Genomic DNA, 12323 nt, shown 5'->3' with positions numbered 1-12323 from the left:
TAATCCTGGCCTCCGTCCTTGTGACGTGTCCATTACAGGATCTGTCTGCGGGTGGAGGGCCACCTCTCTGTGGCCTATCCCTGGCCTCCCTGGTTCAGTTCCCAAGGACAAGGGGCAAAGGCATCAATGACCCTAGGGGAGACTCAGGCTATTTTTGACCTTTCTTTCAGGCTGGTCAACTATAGGCAAGGTAGGGAGCTTTTTTTTTTTCTTTTTTTTTTTTTTTTTTTTTTTTTATTTATGATAGTCACAGAGAGAGAGAGAGAGAGAGAGAGAGAGAGAGGCAGAGACATAGGCAGAGGGAGAAGCAGGCTCCATGCACCGGGAGCCTGATGTGGGATTCGATCCTGGGTCTCCAGGATCGCGCCCTGGGCCAAAGGCAGGCGCCAAACCGCTGCGCCACCCAGGGATCCCCGGGAGCTTTTTTTTTAAGATTTTATTTATTCATTTGAGGGGGGGAGCACTTGAGTGGGGTGTGGGGGCAGAGGGAGAGGGAGAAGTGAACTCCCTGATGAGCTGGGAGCCTAACAGGGGACTTGATCCCAGGACCCCAGGATCCTGACCTGAATCAAAAGCAGACACTTGACCAACTGAGCCACCCAGGTGCCCTGGTAGAGGTCCCCACTGTGTGGGCTGCCCACATCCCACTGGCATGTCCCAGGACTGTCCCTTTTGCCTCCTTCTACCTGATTGTGGGTGGCTGCAGCGCATGCCCTTCCCCAGCTAGGACACCCAGCAACCCATAAAGGCTCAGCTCAGCCCATGGCTAGAACCATATCCGGCCCAGGGCAGGGGGCAGAGCAAGGTGAAGGAAGCTTCAGGTCCTCAACTTGGGACCTGCCCTTGCCTTATGGCTCGGCCCCATCCCCTGCTGGGTCTGTGGCATTTGGGGGAGCTGCCCACCCCCTGATGCCCCAACTATAAGCTGTCCAGGCTCCCCCCCCAGAAAGGCCCCCATTCAGTCAGGGCCCTACAGAGGGCAGCCTGGGGAGTCATTGCTTGAGGCAGGGGTTTCACTGGGAAGAAGGCTGGGGCAGAGAGGGACCAGGGTGAGGGCAAAGGAGGAGGGAGGAGTCTGGACAGGGGCTGGGGTCATAGGTGAAAGGGCACCGGGTAGGGGCAGGGATTGGGGCTGATGCAGCGGCACACAGGCCCCGCCGGCCCAGGAGTCCCCGAGCAGGTCTCAAGGGAGCTGTGTCTGTCTGTTGTCCATGGTTCTAGAGCCTCTCAAACTTCTGATGAGCATCAACGGAGAGACGAAGGTGAGCGGGGCCTGGTTCTGGCCTTGGCTTCACGCAGGGGAAATGCCTGGTCATAGGCACAGAGGTCTGGGGTCTGGGCTTGCCCGGAGAGTCAGCAGAACCAGCTTCCCTACCCCCAAGAATCTGGGCCTTAGAGAAGGCAGCCAGTTGGCTGAGCCTGGTCATGTGCCCGCCCCCTGGCTTGACCGACAGTCACATCTTAGGTGCTGCCCTGGGGGCTGGAAGTTGCCCAGAGCAAACCCCAGCGGTGGATGGCGGGAGGCTGGGAAATGGGTGCTGAGCAGGTGCTTGGCTCACAGAGGCTCAGGGAAGCCCAGGGAGCTTGGACTTTATCCTGAAGACGACAAACAGCTGAAGGAAGGAGGGGCACGGTCAGATGGGCGTTCTGGAGGCAACTCCGGGCTCAGTGGAGGTGAGACTAACATCTGTCAGGACACTCCTAAGGCTTTCCGTGCAGGGCCTAATGTCATGTGGCATGGCACGAGGCCTGAGCTGTTCTTTCACAGTGGGGAAACTGAGGCCCAAGAGACACCTGCCCACCACCTCGCTGTTGGGAAATTGCTGAGCTAGGAAGGCAGGACTCCAGAGAGTCTGGGAGGTTGGGTTGCTGGGACTTGGATACCGATCCAGTGGGGATCCCCCAAGCCAGGACATGGGGCGAGGGGGGCTGCTCCCAGAGGGACGGGACCCCATTAACTCTCTCTGGGCGCCATGCCTTCACTTGTGAGGGTGACAATTGCCCTCCCCTGGCCCTAAGCAGATGCAGGAGCTGCCTGGCCACCTCATCTCTCCCCCAGCTCAGAAACCCTTAGGACCGCTCACTTAAGGCTCTAAACTACTTGACCAAAGATGGCCACAGGCAGGGGGTTGTGGGTTTGATGGAACAATTTGCTTCCCGTAAGGATTTTATTTTTGGCCTCAAATGTCCCACACCCACACGAGGCTGGGAGACAGACTGCCGGGGCTCTGGAAACCTCTCTCCCTGTCAGGCCCCAAAGAGCAACTCTGCCATGATGACCAGGGAGTGAAAACTATCATGGATTTACCGCTGCCTGGTGCTTTGCTGGGAGCCTCTCACTTCTCAGAAAGATCCTCCAAGGGGGCACCTGGGTGGCTTAGTGGTTGAGCATCTGCCTTGGGCTCGGATCGTGATCCTAGGGTCCTGGGATCGAGTCCCACATCGGGCTCCCTGCATGGAGCCTGCTTCTCCCTCTGCCTATGTCTCTGCCTCTCTCTCTGTGTCCCTCATGAATAAGTAAATAAAATCTAAAAAAAAAAAAAAAAAAAAAAAAAAGATCATCCAAGGCACTAGCAGCATGGCTCCATTTTGCAGAGGCCAACACTGAGGTCTCTGAGGCAAAGGAACTTGCCCAGGCTCATGGCTAATACCTGGTGGCAGGGCTGGCTACATGATTCATGGAGCCTAGTGCGACCTGAAAGGGATGGGCTCCTTATTTTAAAAAAGTAAGAACTTCAAGACAGCAGCGGTGGAACACAAAACCAGGGGTGGGCTCTTCTGAGCGCAGGCCCGTGCGTAGGCGCTCGGCGACAATTTGAACTCATGTCTCGAGATTCCAGCACCTGTTAGTTAACTCCACCCCCAGCCTGCCTCAGCCTCTGCTGGGCTCTGGCTCTTCCTCTTCTCCTCCCCACCTCTACGCTCACCCACAGGCTGCAGACCCCACTGTTCCCTGATTAGGGGCAGATTCATGGTGCTGCAAGGAACTTTAAACCAGAAAAGAGGATCAAGGTGGAGAAAGGCAGGGACCCCCCCCACACACCTCCTCTCTCCCCTGTGCTGTAGGGAGGAAAATCCAAGACAAGGCTGTCTGTACAGATAGCTGACGACCTTGGGACTGGGGGTGCGCATTATGGGCAGAACCACAGTTAAATGGCAATAGAACCCCATTTTTAAGGCCTTAACAAGGACTCCTGCGGCTGGAATTTGACCCCAGGGCTTGAGTCTCCCAGGGCAGCCAAAGGGATGGCCAGATCAGGCCTCCCGCCCAGAATTCCAACCCTGCCTGCCCTATAGCCCCAAATGCCCCCAGTAGGGACAAGACCAGCCCTTGCCCAGCCGTGCATGGGTGATGCTCAGGATGCAGACTGAGGCTGTGCAGCCAAGCAGGGCTACCACCTGTGTGGCCTTAGGAAAAGCACACAACCTCTCGGAGCCTCTGGTTTAAATGTAAAGTGCAGAGTCGCCTTGGGGTTGAGCATCTGACTCTTGATTTCAGCTCAGATCATGATCTCAGGGTCCTGAGATTGAGCCCCACCTTGGGCTCCACGCTTAGCATGGAGTCTGCTTGAGATTCTCTCTCTCTCTCTTCCTTGACTCTCCCCTCCTCCACCGTTGTGCCCTCACTCTCAAAATAAATAAATAAAATCTTTAAAAATAAATAAATAAATAAGGGCAGCCCGGGTGGCTCAGCAGTTTAGCACCACCTTCGGCCCAGGGCGTGATCCTGGAGACCTGGGATCGAGTCCCACGTCGGGCTCCCTGCATGGAGCCTGCTTCTCCCTCTGCCTGTGTCTCTGCCTCTCTCTCTCTCTCTCTCTCTGTCTCTCATGAATAAATAAATAAATACAATCTTTAAAAAAAATAAATGTAAAGTGGAGATAATTATAGTACCTAGAATGAAATGACATCATCTACATCGAACAGTTGGCATCATCTCATTTTTGTCAAAACAACCTATGTGTGTGTGCATGGAAGAAAGTCTAGGAGGGTATAGATAAGATTTTTAGGGCTTATTTTAGGGGTAGGAGGTGAGGGGAAATTTTTCTATGACCGTAACTCTGAGAACAGCAAGCAGCACAGTGCCTGCACAGCACATAGTAGGTGTTCAATCAGCCTTAGTTTGGCTCCTGTCCTTCCCTTCTCACTGCCTCCAGGTTGTGACAATGGTGGCGACCCCCTAGCACAGGAGTCTTTTCTAAGAGCCTTGGGGCCGGGGTTGGCTGGCAAAGTGGCTTCAGGGAAGCTGTGGAGTGTGCGTGAACCTGCATGGCTGTAGGGTGGAGCAAGGAAGACAAGCGTGGCCTATTGGTTTTGCCTGAATTTTGCTAAGACCTGGCTCTGCTCAGTGTCCCACTCCCCTACTGAGACAGGGTCTCTGAGATGTATTCCTATCCCCGGCCTCCCACCCGAGGTACTGAGGAGAGAAAAAACCAGAGTAGCCCAGGGCCCAGGAAGCAGTGCTATGACGGCTCCTCCTCTGAGGCCCCCAGCCTGGCTTCCGCCCTCCTGCTTGCCCGGCACCAGGGCAGGACCCAGGTCCCTGAGCGGGGCGGTCACCCCCAGCAGGTCCTGGGACCCCCCTGACACCGTCTCTGGGGCAGCTCTCTGAAGGCTGGGCCCTCTGAGGAGGGAGGACGCAGACCCTGGCCGTGGCCCCTGGGTACCCAGGGGAGGCTGGACCTTCCAATGTCTGTGATGCTGACACCCGGCTCCCCTCACTCCCACCTGCAGCATCTTGGAGGAACCGCCCTCCCGAGAAGAGGTGTGGGGAGGGGCTGCTTGGCCTCAGGCACCTGGCTCTGCCGGGCAGCCAGGGATGTCCTTAGCTTGTCCTCTCAGCCCCCAGCAAGAATCTTTATGGCAACGCAGGGAAACACTGAGGCTCAGGGGACGGAGTAGGCCTGGGGCCCGCAGACCCGGATCCAGTCACACCTCCACGTCCCTGGAGCGCCACTGGCCGGGCCATCTCCCTGCTCTGAGCTTCGGTGATGAGGGTCCTGTCAGCAAGGCTTATCGGATCTGCCTCCAGAATCATTTGAACCCATCCGCTGGCCCACCCTGGTCCACACCCTCCTCTCTCCAACGTGGATGGACGCCCAGGCCTTCCTTGCAGGCCATCCCGGGGCTCTGTCCCCTGCAGGCCATTCTCCACCCAGTGGAGGGCGCCCCTCCAAAGGCAAACCTAACCTCCCCATTTCTCTGCTCCAAACCAGCGCTATGCAGGCAAAAGTTTAACTCTGAGCCTCCCAGGGGGCAAAGCTGGACATTTGCTTGCCAATTTCCATGGTGTAAACTACTCCCTCCACCGCTGATTTTAAGCTGCGAATAGTTAACGGTCCTGCTTGCAAGAGTCCTGAGGATTTAACAAGTGGCTCTCCAGCTGCTACGGGTTGGTTTAAAGCTACCACTGCTTTAAAGTCCTCCAGGGTCACCTGGGTGGTGCAGTTGGTTAAGCATCTGGCTCTTGGTTTCGGCTCAGGTCGTGATCTCAGGATCAAGCCCTGCGTCAGGCTCCACGCTCAGCAGAGTCTGCTTAAGTTCCCCTCTCTCCCTCTGTGCCTCTCCCCACCCACACACACTCTCTAAAATAAATATATTTTTTTCTTTTAAAGGATTTTTATTTAGCTCTGAGAGACACAGAGAGAGGCAGAGACATAGGCAGAGGGAGAAGCAGGCTCCAAGGGGGGAGCCTGATCTGGGACTTGATCCCAGGTCTCCAGGATCATGCCCTGGGCTGAAGGCAGGTGCTAATCCACTGGGCCACCAGGGCTGCCCAATAAATATTAAAAAAAAAAAAAAATCCTCCAACAACTACAAATGAACTTCAAACCTTGGCTGACCAGGTCCTAAATGGTCCCCTGTGGCCAGTCCTCCCACATTGGACTCACCCCAGGGCCTTTGCACCTGTGGTTCTCTCTGCCCAGAGCGCTGATCTCCTAGCCCTTGAGAGTGCTTTCTCCTCCTTGCCTTTCAGATCTAGCTCAGGTGCCACCATCTCACAGTGACCTTCCCTGACTGTGTTGAACAACCCTGACTCCGGTGGACCTCTGGTCTCCCCCTCACTCTTGGTAAGTTCGATTTTAGTTCTCATTACTCTGGATCGTCTGTCCTGGAGTGTGATGTCCATGGGGGCTAGGACTGGTGGGAAAGTGTCCCCGCTGGAGCCTCAGGCTCTAGAGGAGTAGTACTGGACACCCGGCAGGCACTCAGGAGACCTGTGGGTATAAGTAGAGCTCCCCACTAACCACCTGCAGAGCCCTCAGGGAGTCACTTAATGTCCTGGAGCCTTGGTTTCCTCATCTACTAGTGGGGACAGCAGTACCTAAGTGACACAGCTATTAGAGTCTGAAGATGGCTGAGTGGAAGGCACTCGGTACAGGGTCTGTTATTATCAGGGCCTCAAAAAGAGAGTGGCCTCCTCACTTGCATCTATCTGACGACAAGCAGCTCATCCCCTCCCAAGGTAGCCCTGTCCACCTCTGGGCCACTCTGACCACCAGAACATCCGCTCTTCCTTATGCAGGATGCACACATGTGTGCCCCACAGCGTCCTTCCTTTGGTCCTGCTTCAGCCGCTCCCCACACAGTCCCTTGGCTCTTACAACCACGTTAACAACATTGGAGGACAGATGGAGCCGGTTGTCAGGAGCCTGAAGGAAGGCCCCAGCTCTGCTCTACGCGTGACCTTGGGCAAGTCCCTTAACTTCGCTGAGCCTCTGTAAAATGGGGTTACCAATGGTACCGACCTCATAGGTACTTGTGGGAACTAAATAAGCTGGTAGACACACAAGCTTAGCACGTAGAAGGTGCTCAAACACCAGCTGCCACTACTGTCACTCTGCCTGGGGCCCGGCCACTCCCACATCTGGCCTCTGTGCTACTCGGGGCCACAGCCATTTCTGGTGAAGGCCAGGCCCTCTCTTGAATGCGCTCCAGCCAAGCTGGAAAAAGGCGCCAGCCTGTTTGGGTCACCCACCCCATCTTCACCCCCAGCCATCAGAGCTGACCCTCCCTGTGGACAAGACCCAGTGCTTTCCAAAGTCCCCCCAGGGGGTTACCTGACCCCAGGGCAGTGACTCCATTTGCTGAGCTTGGGAGTCAAGGCCCTAAGCCTCTGTGCCACGAGCTGCCTTGGAATGGGGATACTGAGTGTCCCCGTCTGGGGCGTATCTTTTTTTTTAAGGGAGTCTTGATGTTCATAAAAGTGCTGACGGTGGTGGAGGAAGGGGAACATGGTGCAGGAGACCAAGCAGGAGCAGCAGCGAGAGAGGAGGAGGTGGCGGCCAGGACAGTGCCACGACCTGAAAGCAAGGAAGAAAGGGGGTAGGTGGGGAGGGAAGGGGGAGACCAGATGGTGCTCTGGGCCCACAGCCCAGTGCTGGGACTGTGACTATGATGGGGTACCCCCTCGTAATTTTGCAGACGTAACTAAGACTATGATCGGTGGCCCTTGAGACAGGGGAGGCTCCTCGGGGGATCCCATCTAATCACAGGAGCCCTGGAAAGCTTCTCAGGCCCCTAGAGGAAGATCCCGAGAGATTTGCCGTAGGAGACAGATTCAAAGTGAGGGAGGTCCTCACTGGCTGAGATGGAGGGGTCATGGAGCAAAGACCAGGGAGCCCGGACAAGTCCCGGGCCAACAGGTGACAAGCAGATGGGACCTCAGTCCTGTGGTTTCCAGGAACCGACTCTGCCAGCAACCTGAACAACCCTGGAAGCAGGTTCTTCCCCAGCCGCGCCAGACAAGAGCCTGGGCCTTGAGTTCAGCCTTGGGAGATGCCGAGAACCCCAACTTCTGAACTACGGAACCTCTGGACTGGACAGGAAACATCATACGAATTTGAGGCTGGATTGAGGGGCATTCAGGACCTCCCAGGCATGAGGAGGAAGGTCAGTGTGGGTTTCAAGGCCGTCATTCAACCTACCAATTCCAGGCATCCCAAAGCCTGGAGAGCGTTTCCAGATGAAATCCCGGGGGCTTTCCGAGGAGGGCCATCCATGAGCCCCGCTGAGCACGCTGGGGCCCTGGGAGCTTCTGGATGCACAGAGGCACCTCATTTGAGCAGCGCTTTCCCGGGGCAGGGGCTGGTGCGGGGCTGGGCAGCGGGTCCCCAGGCCCTGAGAGGCCTTCCCAGTACCGGGCATCCTCGGGCATCACGAACGCAGCCCGCAGTTCTCAGACAGCCTGTGCCTCCCAGCCCTGAGGCTGCCAACCCCTCTGACCCGGGAACAGGGTGGCTGGGCCTTGGCCAAGGTCGGAGGACCAGCTGGCCATTTTTGAGGACGGACAGTCTGACCCCAGAGTGGGGCCAGGACTCGGGGCTCGGACTTAGGGCGGGTGCCACTAATCCACGTGCTCATTCAGACTCCTGCTCCCCTCAGGAGCCTCTCCCACCCCAAACTTCACAGTTTACAAATGCTTTTTTGCAGCAACATGTCACGGAGGTGCAGGCGCGCAGGGGCCCACGCTCAGGGATGCTTAGTCTCGTGCTCTGCTGTTGCTGCCTTGCAATCTTGATGACTCTGAACACAGGGCTTGCATTTTCATTTTGCACCAGGCAATATACGGAGGCACCCAGCTATCTCCCCTAGCCAGAATCTCAGCAGAGAGGCGGTGAGCACACCCATGTTCCCGGCGGAACCTGGGGCGCCTCCAACACGGGGACCTGGCTGGAATGCACGCCGTCCCAGCCGCAGGCAAGGCTCTGGTGAGATGCTCTGTTGCAGAGGAGCACAACTTGCCCTCCAAGCAGTTCTATCTGCTTTTCAGACCCCACCCACCTGTTTTCCTAAAAAGCAGCCGCAGCACGGAGCTGTTAAGTACCTGTGAGCCATGGGGGTGGGGTGGGGGGGCTCAGCGGTGTCCTCAGAGTCCAGCACACTCAAGGCCACATGTTCAGTGGGTGCCCCAGGAGTGTCTTTAAGTGAAAACAGAACATAGACTGGACTCAGAAGAGATGACGTTCTTGCCCAAGGCCACGAGCCAGGAAGCAGCCTACCTGGGTCAGTGGACTCCGAGTCAAGTGCTCACCCCTTGGCTACACCACGTCTGGGAGCCAGGGGACCAGGGTGCAGGTGATGGACAAGGTTGCAGGTTGGGAGGTGACCATTGCCCCGTCCAGGGGCCACTTGAGTGGAAATGGCCCTTGTAAACTGGCGGAGGTTGCAGACACGGTGGGTACCCTGCTTGGGCCCCCCTCTCTGGCCACTCCATACACGCCTTGACCCTCCTTTTCTGTTTTGCTCCCCTTCCCCCCCTGCCCCCGGCCAGGTTTTGTGCCCTCCCTCCCCACATACACCGTGTAAACTCGAAACCTAGTTGGCACCAGGGAGATCCAAAGGAAGAACCACGGCCTCATTTCTTTGGGGCTACCTTCTCCTGGGGCCTCCCTGCAGCCCCCCCACCCCGGTGTTGTCAGTTGTATGGTTTCCCGGGGCCAGGAAGTGGGGGGCCGAGGCTGCTGGCTATCACAGAAACTGTTTCCCCTTCCTCCTGGGAACAGAGCCAGAAAACATTTCCCAGCCCGGCTGAAGTGACAAGAGGCCGGGGACCGAGGGCTAGAGGACAGCACGTGAGGAGGAGTGTCTGACACTTCCAGGTCCAGGGGTAGAATGTTCCATGTGTCACTTTTCATGCCATCTCTGCTTGCATCTCAGTGCGCATGCGGCGGGGATGCGTGGTGGCCGGGCCACCTGCAGACACGGGTCTGTGGGTCCCTGGGTCCCTGAACCACCTCTGGGCAGAGAGCCGCATGTCGATGAAGAGTAGCGGCTGCGTGTGGATTTTCAAGAGCAGGGAACACACTATTGTGTGTGAGCCTTTGTGTGTTTTGGGATATGTTACGGCAACAACTATTGACTAATTCAGAGGACGAGAGGCTAGGCCTGGGAGGTGGGCCCTGACCCTGTCTTTCGCTGTCTGAGGGCCATGAGCAAGTCCTTAATTTAATTTCTAGGGAGCTGAGGCCCAGAATCACAGAAAGGGCGTTCAAATCCTGATTCCAAACCCACTCGACAGTTTGCAGGAGGACTCCAGGTCTTTCTAACGGCTTCTCTCCCTCCAAATGTCCTTGTCCCGGTTGCCAACCTCCTTGGGGCTCTGCTGTGACCTCAAAGTTGCTGAGAATCGGTCTGTGTCACTGCTAATGGCCAGGACCTGCTCTTGGGAGCAAGGACCTGGATGCCTCTCTGTGCTCCTGAGGATGTTTTAGGGGCTGATGCCAGCAAGTGGGGAGATGTCTGGGTCGATCTCATCTTTAGGCTACATTCTGGTCCCCAGGGCAGCCTCCCACTGCCCCAACTTGACAAAGAAGCAGCCCCTAGTCCCGTCTCTGCATGGTAGGGTCTAAGGGGTGCAGACTCACTTATTCCTCTAGTTGGGGGGCTAGAAATGCCCCCTTGACCTGAGGGACATGTTAGTGTACCAATCAGGGGGCCCTACAAGTAGGATTTTTTGGAAAGAAAAAGACAAGATGTACATACAGCTCGATACGAATTTCTGATAAACAGCAAGGAATTGTGTAGCGTAAGTGTGTCCCACGCCGCATTTAGGACATACTCCTGCTAAAAGTATTTGTTGCTTATGTGAAACTCAAAGGGAAGCTGATGACCCCAACTGCAAAACTCCGCAGGCACAAGTGTAAGATAAGTAAAGAGAAGGGAAAAAAAAAAAAAAGTAAAGAGAAGGAATCCACTGGTGAGGTGTGTGCAGCGTCAAGGACACCAGGACAGAGCAAGGCACCCGGAGTCCAGCTCGACAGGTGCCGCATCCTGCAGGGACAGGATGGAGTCCCTGTCAGAACCGTGGTGCCAAGCGGGGGGGCGGGGGGTGGGCTGGAGAAATGATTACCCTGCGCTCTGTCTCTTGTCCTGCCCACGTGGCCTCCCACTGGCTGGACTCAGTCAAAAGCCAGAGGGCAAGGACGCTTGGGCAGAGCTGCCAGCCTGCCGGGCACGGAGCTGGGCACAGGAGGCAGAGCAGACCTGACCGCAACCGAGGAAGCCAGCTCAGTCTAGGAAAAGGCAACTAGGGTTTCTTAATCTCCCTTGGGCTTTGTCCCCTTGATGATGTTTTCAGAGGCCACTCCTTGCCAAGATGGGCAGGGACAGGGACAGAGTCACAGATACCACACACGGGCCCCAATCCTCCCTCAAGAAGCTCTGTTAAGAGTCCGGCAAGAGGCGCAGAGTGGAGGCCGAGCACATGTGGCCAGATGTCCGCGGGGCCTCTCAGCTGCATGGCGTGGCCGTGACTGGCTCCAAGCTCATGGGATGCTCGGGACCCTTGCATCCAAACCCTCCCCTGAGATTTCTACCAACTGTGGGGCCCGTGCTCTCCCACCGTCCAAGCCCCCTGCCATCTCCACCTGACTGGACCCTGCCCCCAGCAGACCCAGCACCGTCCCTCCGGGAGCCCAGCTGGCCCTCCTGGGAAGTGCAGGCGGGTGGAGGGGCACCTGTGCAGGCTGGTCCTGCACACCACCTGTTCCTGTGGCCCTCCTGCCTCCACCCTAATTCTCCACTCTGTCCTGCAGAGGTCCCCTTCCTCCTCCTCCCCCTCCTCCCCCTCCTCCTCCTCCTCCTCCCCTCCCTTCTCCGAAGGTCCGAAGGCTGGAGTCACTTCCACCCCACACTTGTACCCAGATATTTCCCAACAAAGACAGCTGGCTCCCTGTCCCCCCATCTCTCCCTCTCTCACTCCCTGCATCCCTCCCCCTCCCTCCTTTCTCAGCCCCCACCCCCCCATCCCCCATTGCCTTGTACTGGGCTGTAGAAATGAAAGGAAAGACACTCATTCCGCACTGCTTCCCCGACCTGCTCTTGCCAAGTGAGGGTAAAACGAAAAAGCACCCCTCCACGAGCTAGGAGTGGGGGCCCCCTAGATGTGGGGCGGCCGGCATCTGGATCTTGGTCTTCCCAGCCCACAGAATTCTGGAACCCATGGCAACCCTGCCTCCAATGTGCGGACCGACAGTGACAGGCTTTAAGGAGCAGCTGGCGACCTGGGAGCCGGGGCACTGAGCCGCCCGCCAGCCTGTGCACTGACCTCGGGCTGATACATGAGCCAGCGGGAAAGGTCTGTCTTTTGTAGGCAGAACAAAACAAAACAAAACCCCAAACCCCCACTTCCACTTGTCTCTCCCCTGCCCCCCATACAGTCCAAGCCCTTGGCATGACTCACAAAGCTCTCCTGCTCCAGCCCTGCCAACGCCTCGAGCCCACGCTCGCCCTCTCCCACAGCCCGCACTGTGGCCATTTCCGTCTCCCGTGGTGGCCAAGCTGGCCACGGGCTTCAGTGCCACAGGCCTTGGCTCAGGTGG

General features: G+C 56.9%; 1 long non-coding RNA gene across 7 annotated transcripts; it reads left to right on the top strand.

Annotated features, from left to right (window-relative positions):
• The first annotated feature begins 32 nt into the window (after window positions 1–32).
• Window positions 33–10692, top strand: LOC102152467. 7 transcript variants are annotated; one of them, XR_005363719.1, is made up of 8 exons: window positions 35–190; window positions 1222–1262; window positions 1562–1674; window positions 5978–6071; window positions 6527–6756; window positions 7187–7326; window positions 7685–7893; window positions 8434–10692. It is a non-coding gene; the product is annotated as an uncharacterized LOC102152467 (long non-coding RNA). The 7 variants fall into 7 exon arrangements; XR_005363723.1 differs by lacking the exon at window positions 1562–1674; XR_005363720.1 differs by lacking the exon at window positions 6527–6756 and having other exon boundaries at window positions 36–190.
• The last annotated feature ends 1631 nt before the right edge of the window (window positions 10693–12323 follow it).

This window comes from Canis lupus, chromosome 8, assembly GCF_011100685.1.
Source record: "Canis lupus familiaris isolate Mischka breed German Shepherd chromosome 8, alternate assembly UU_Cfam_GSD_1.0, whole genome shotgun sequence".
NCBI classification, from domain to species: Eukaryota; Metazoa; Chordata; class Mammalia; order Carnivora; family Canidae; genus Canis; species Canis lupus.
The sequence above is the reverse complement of the archived record's forward strand: the minus strand, read 5'-3'. Positions and strand labels throughout refer to the sequence as shown.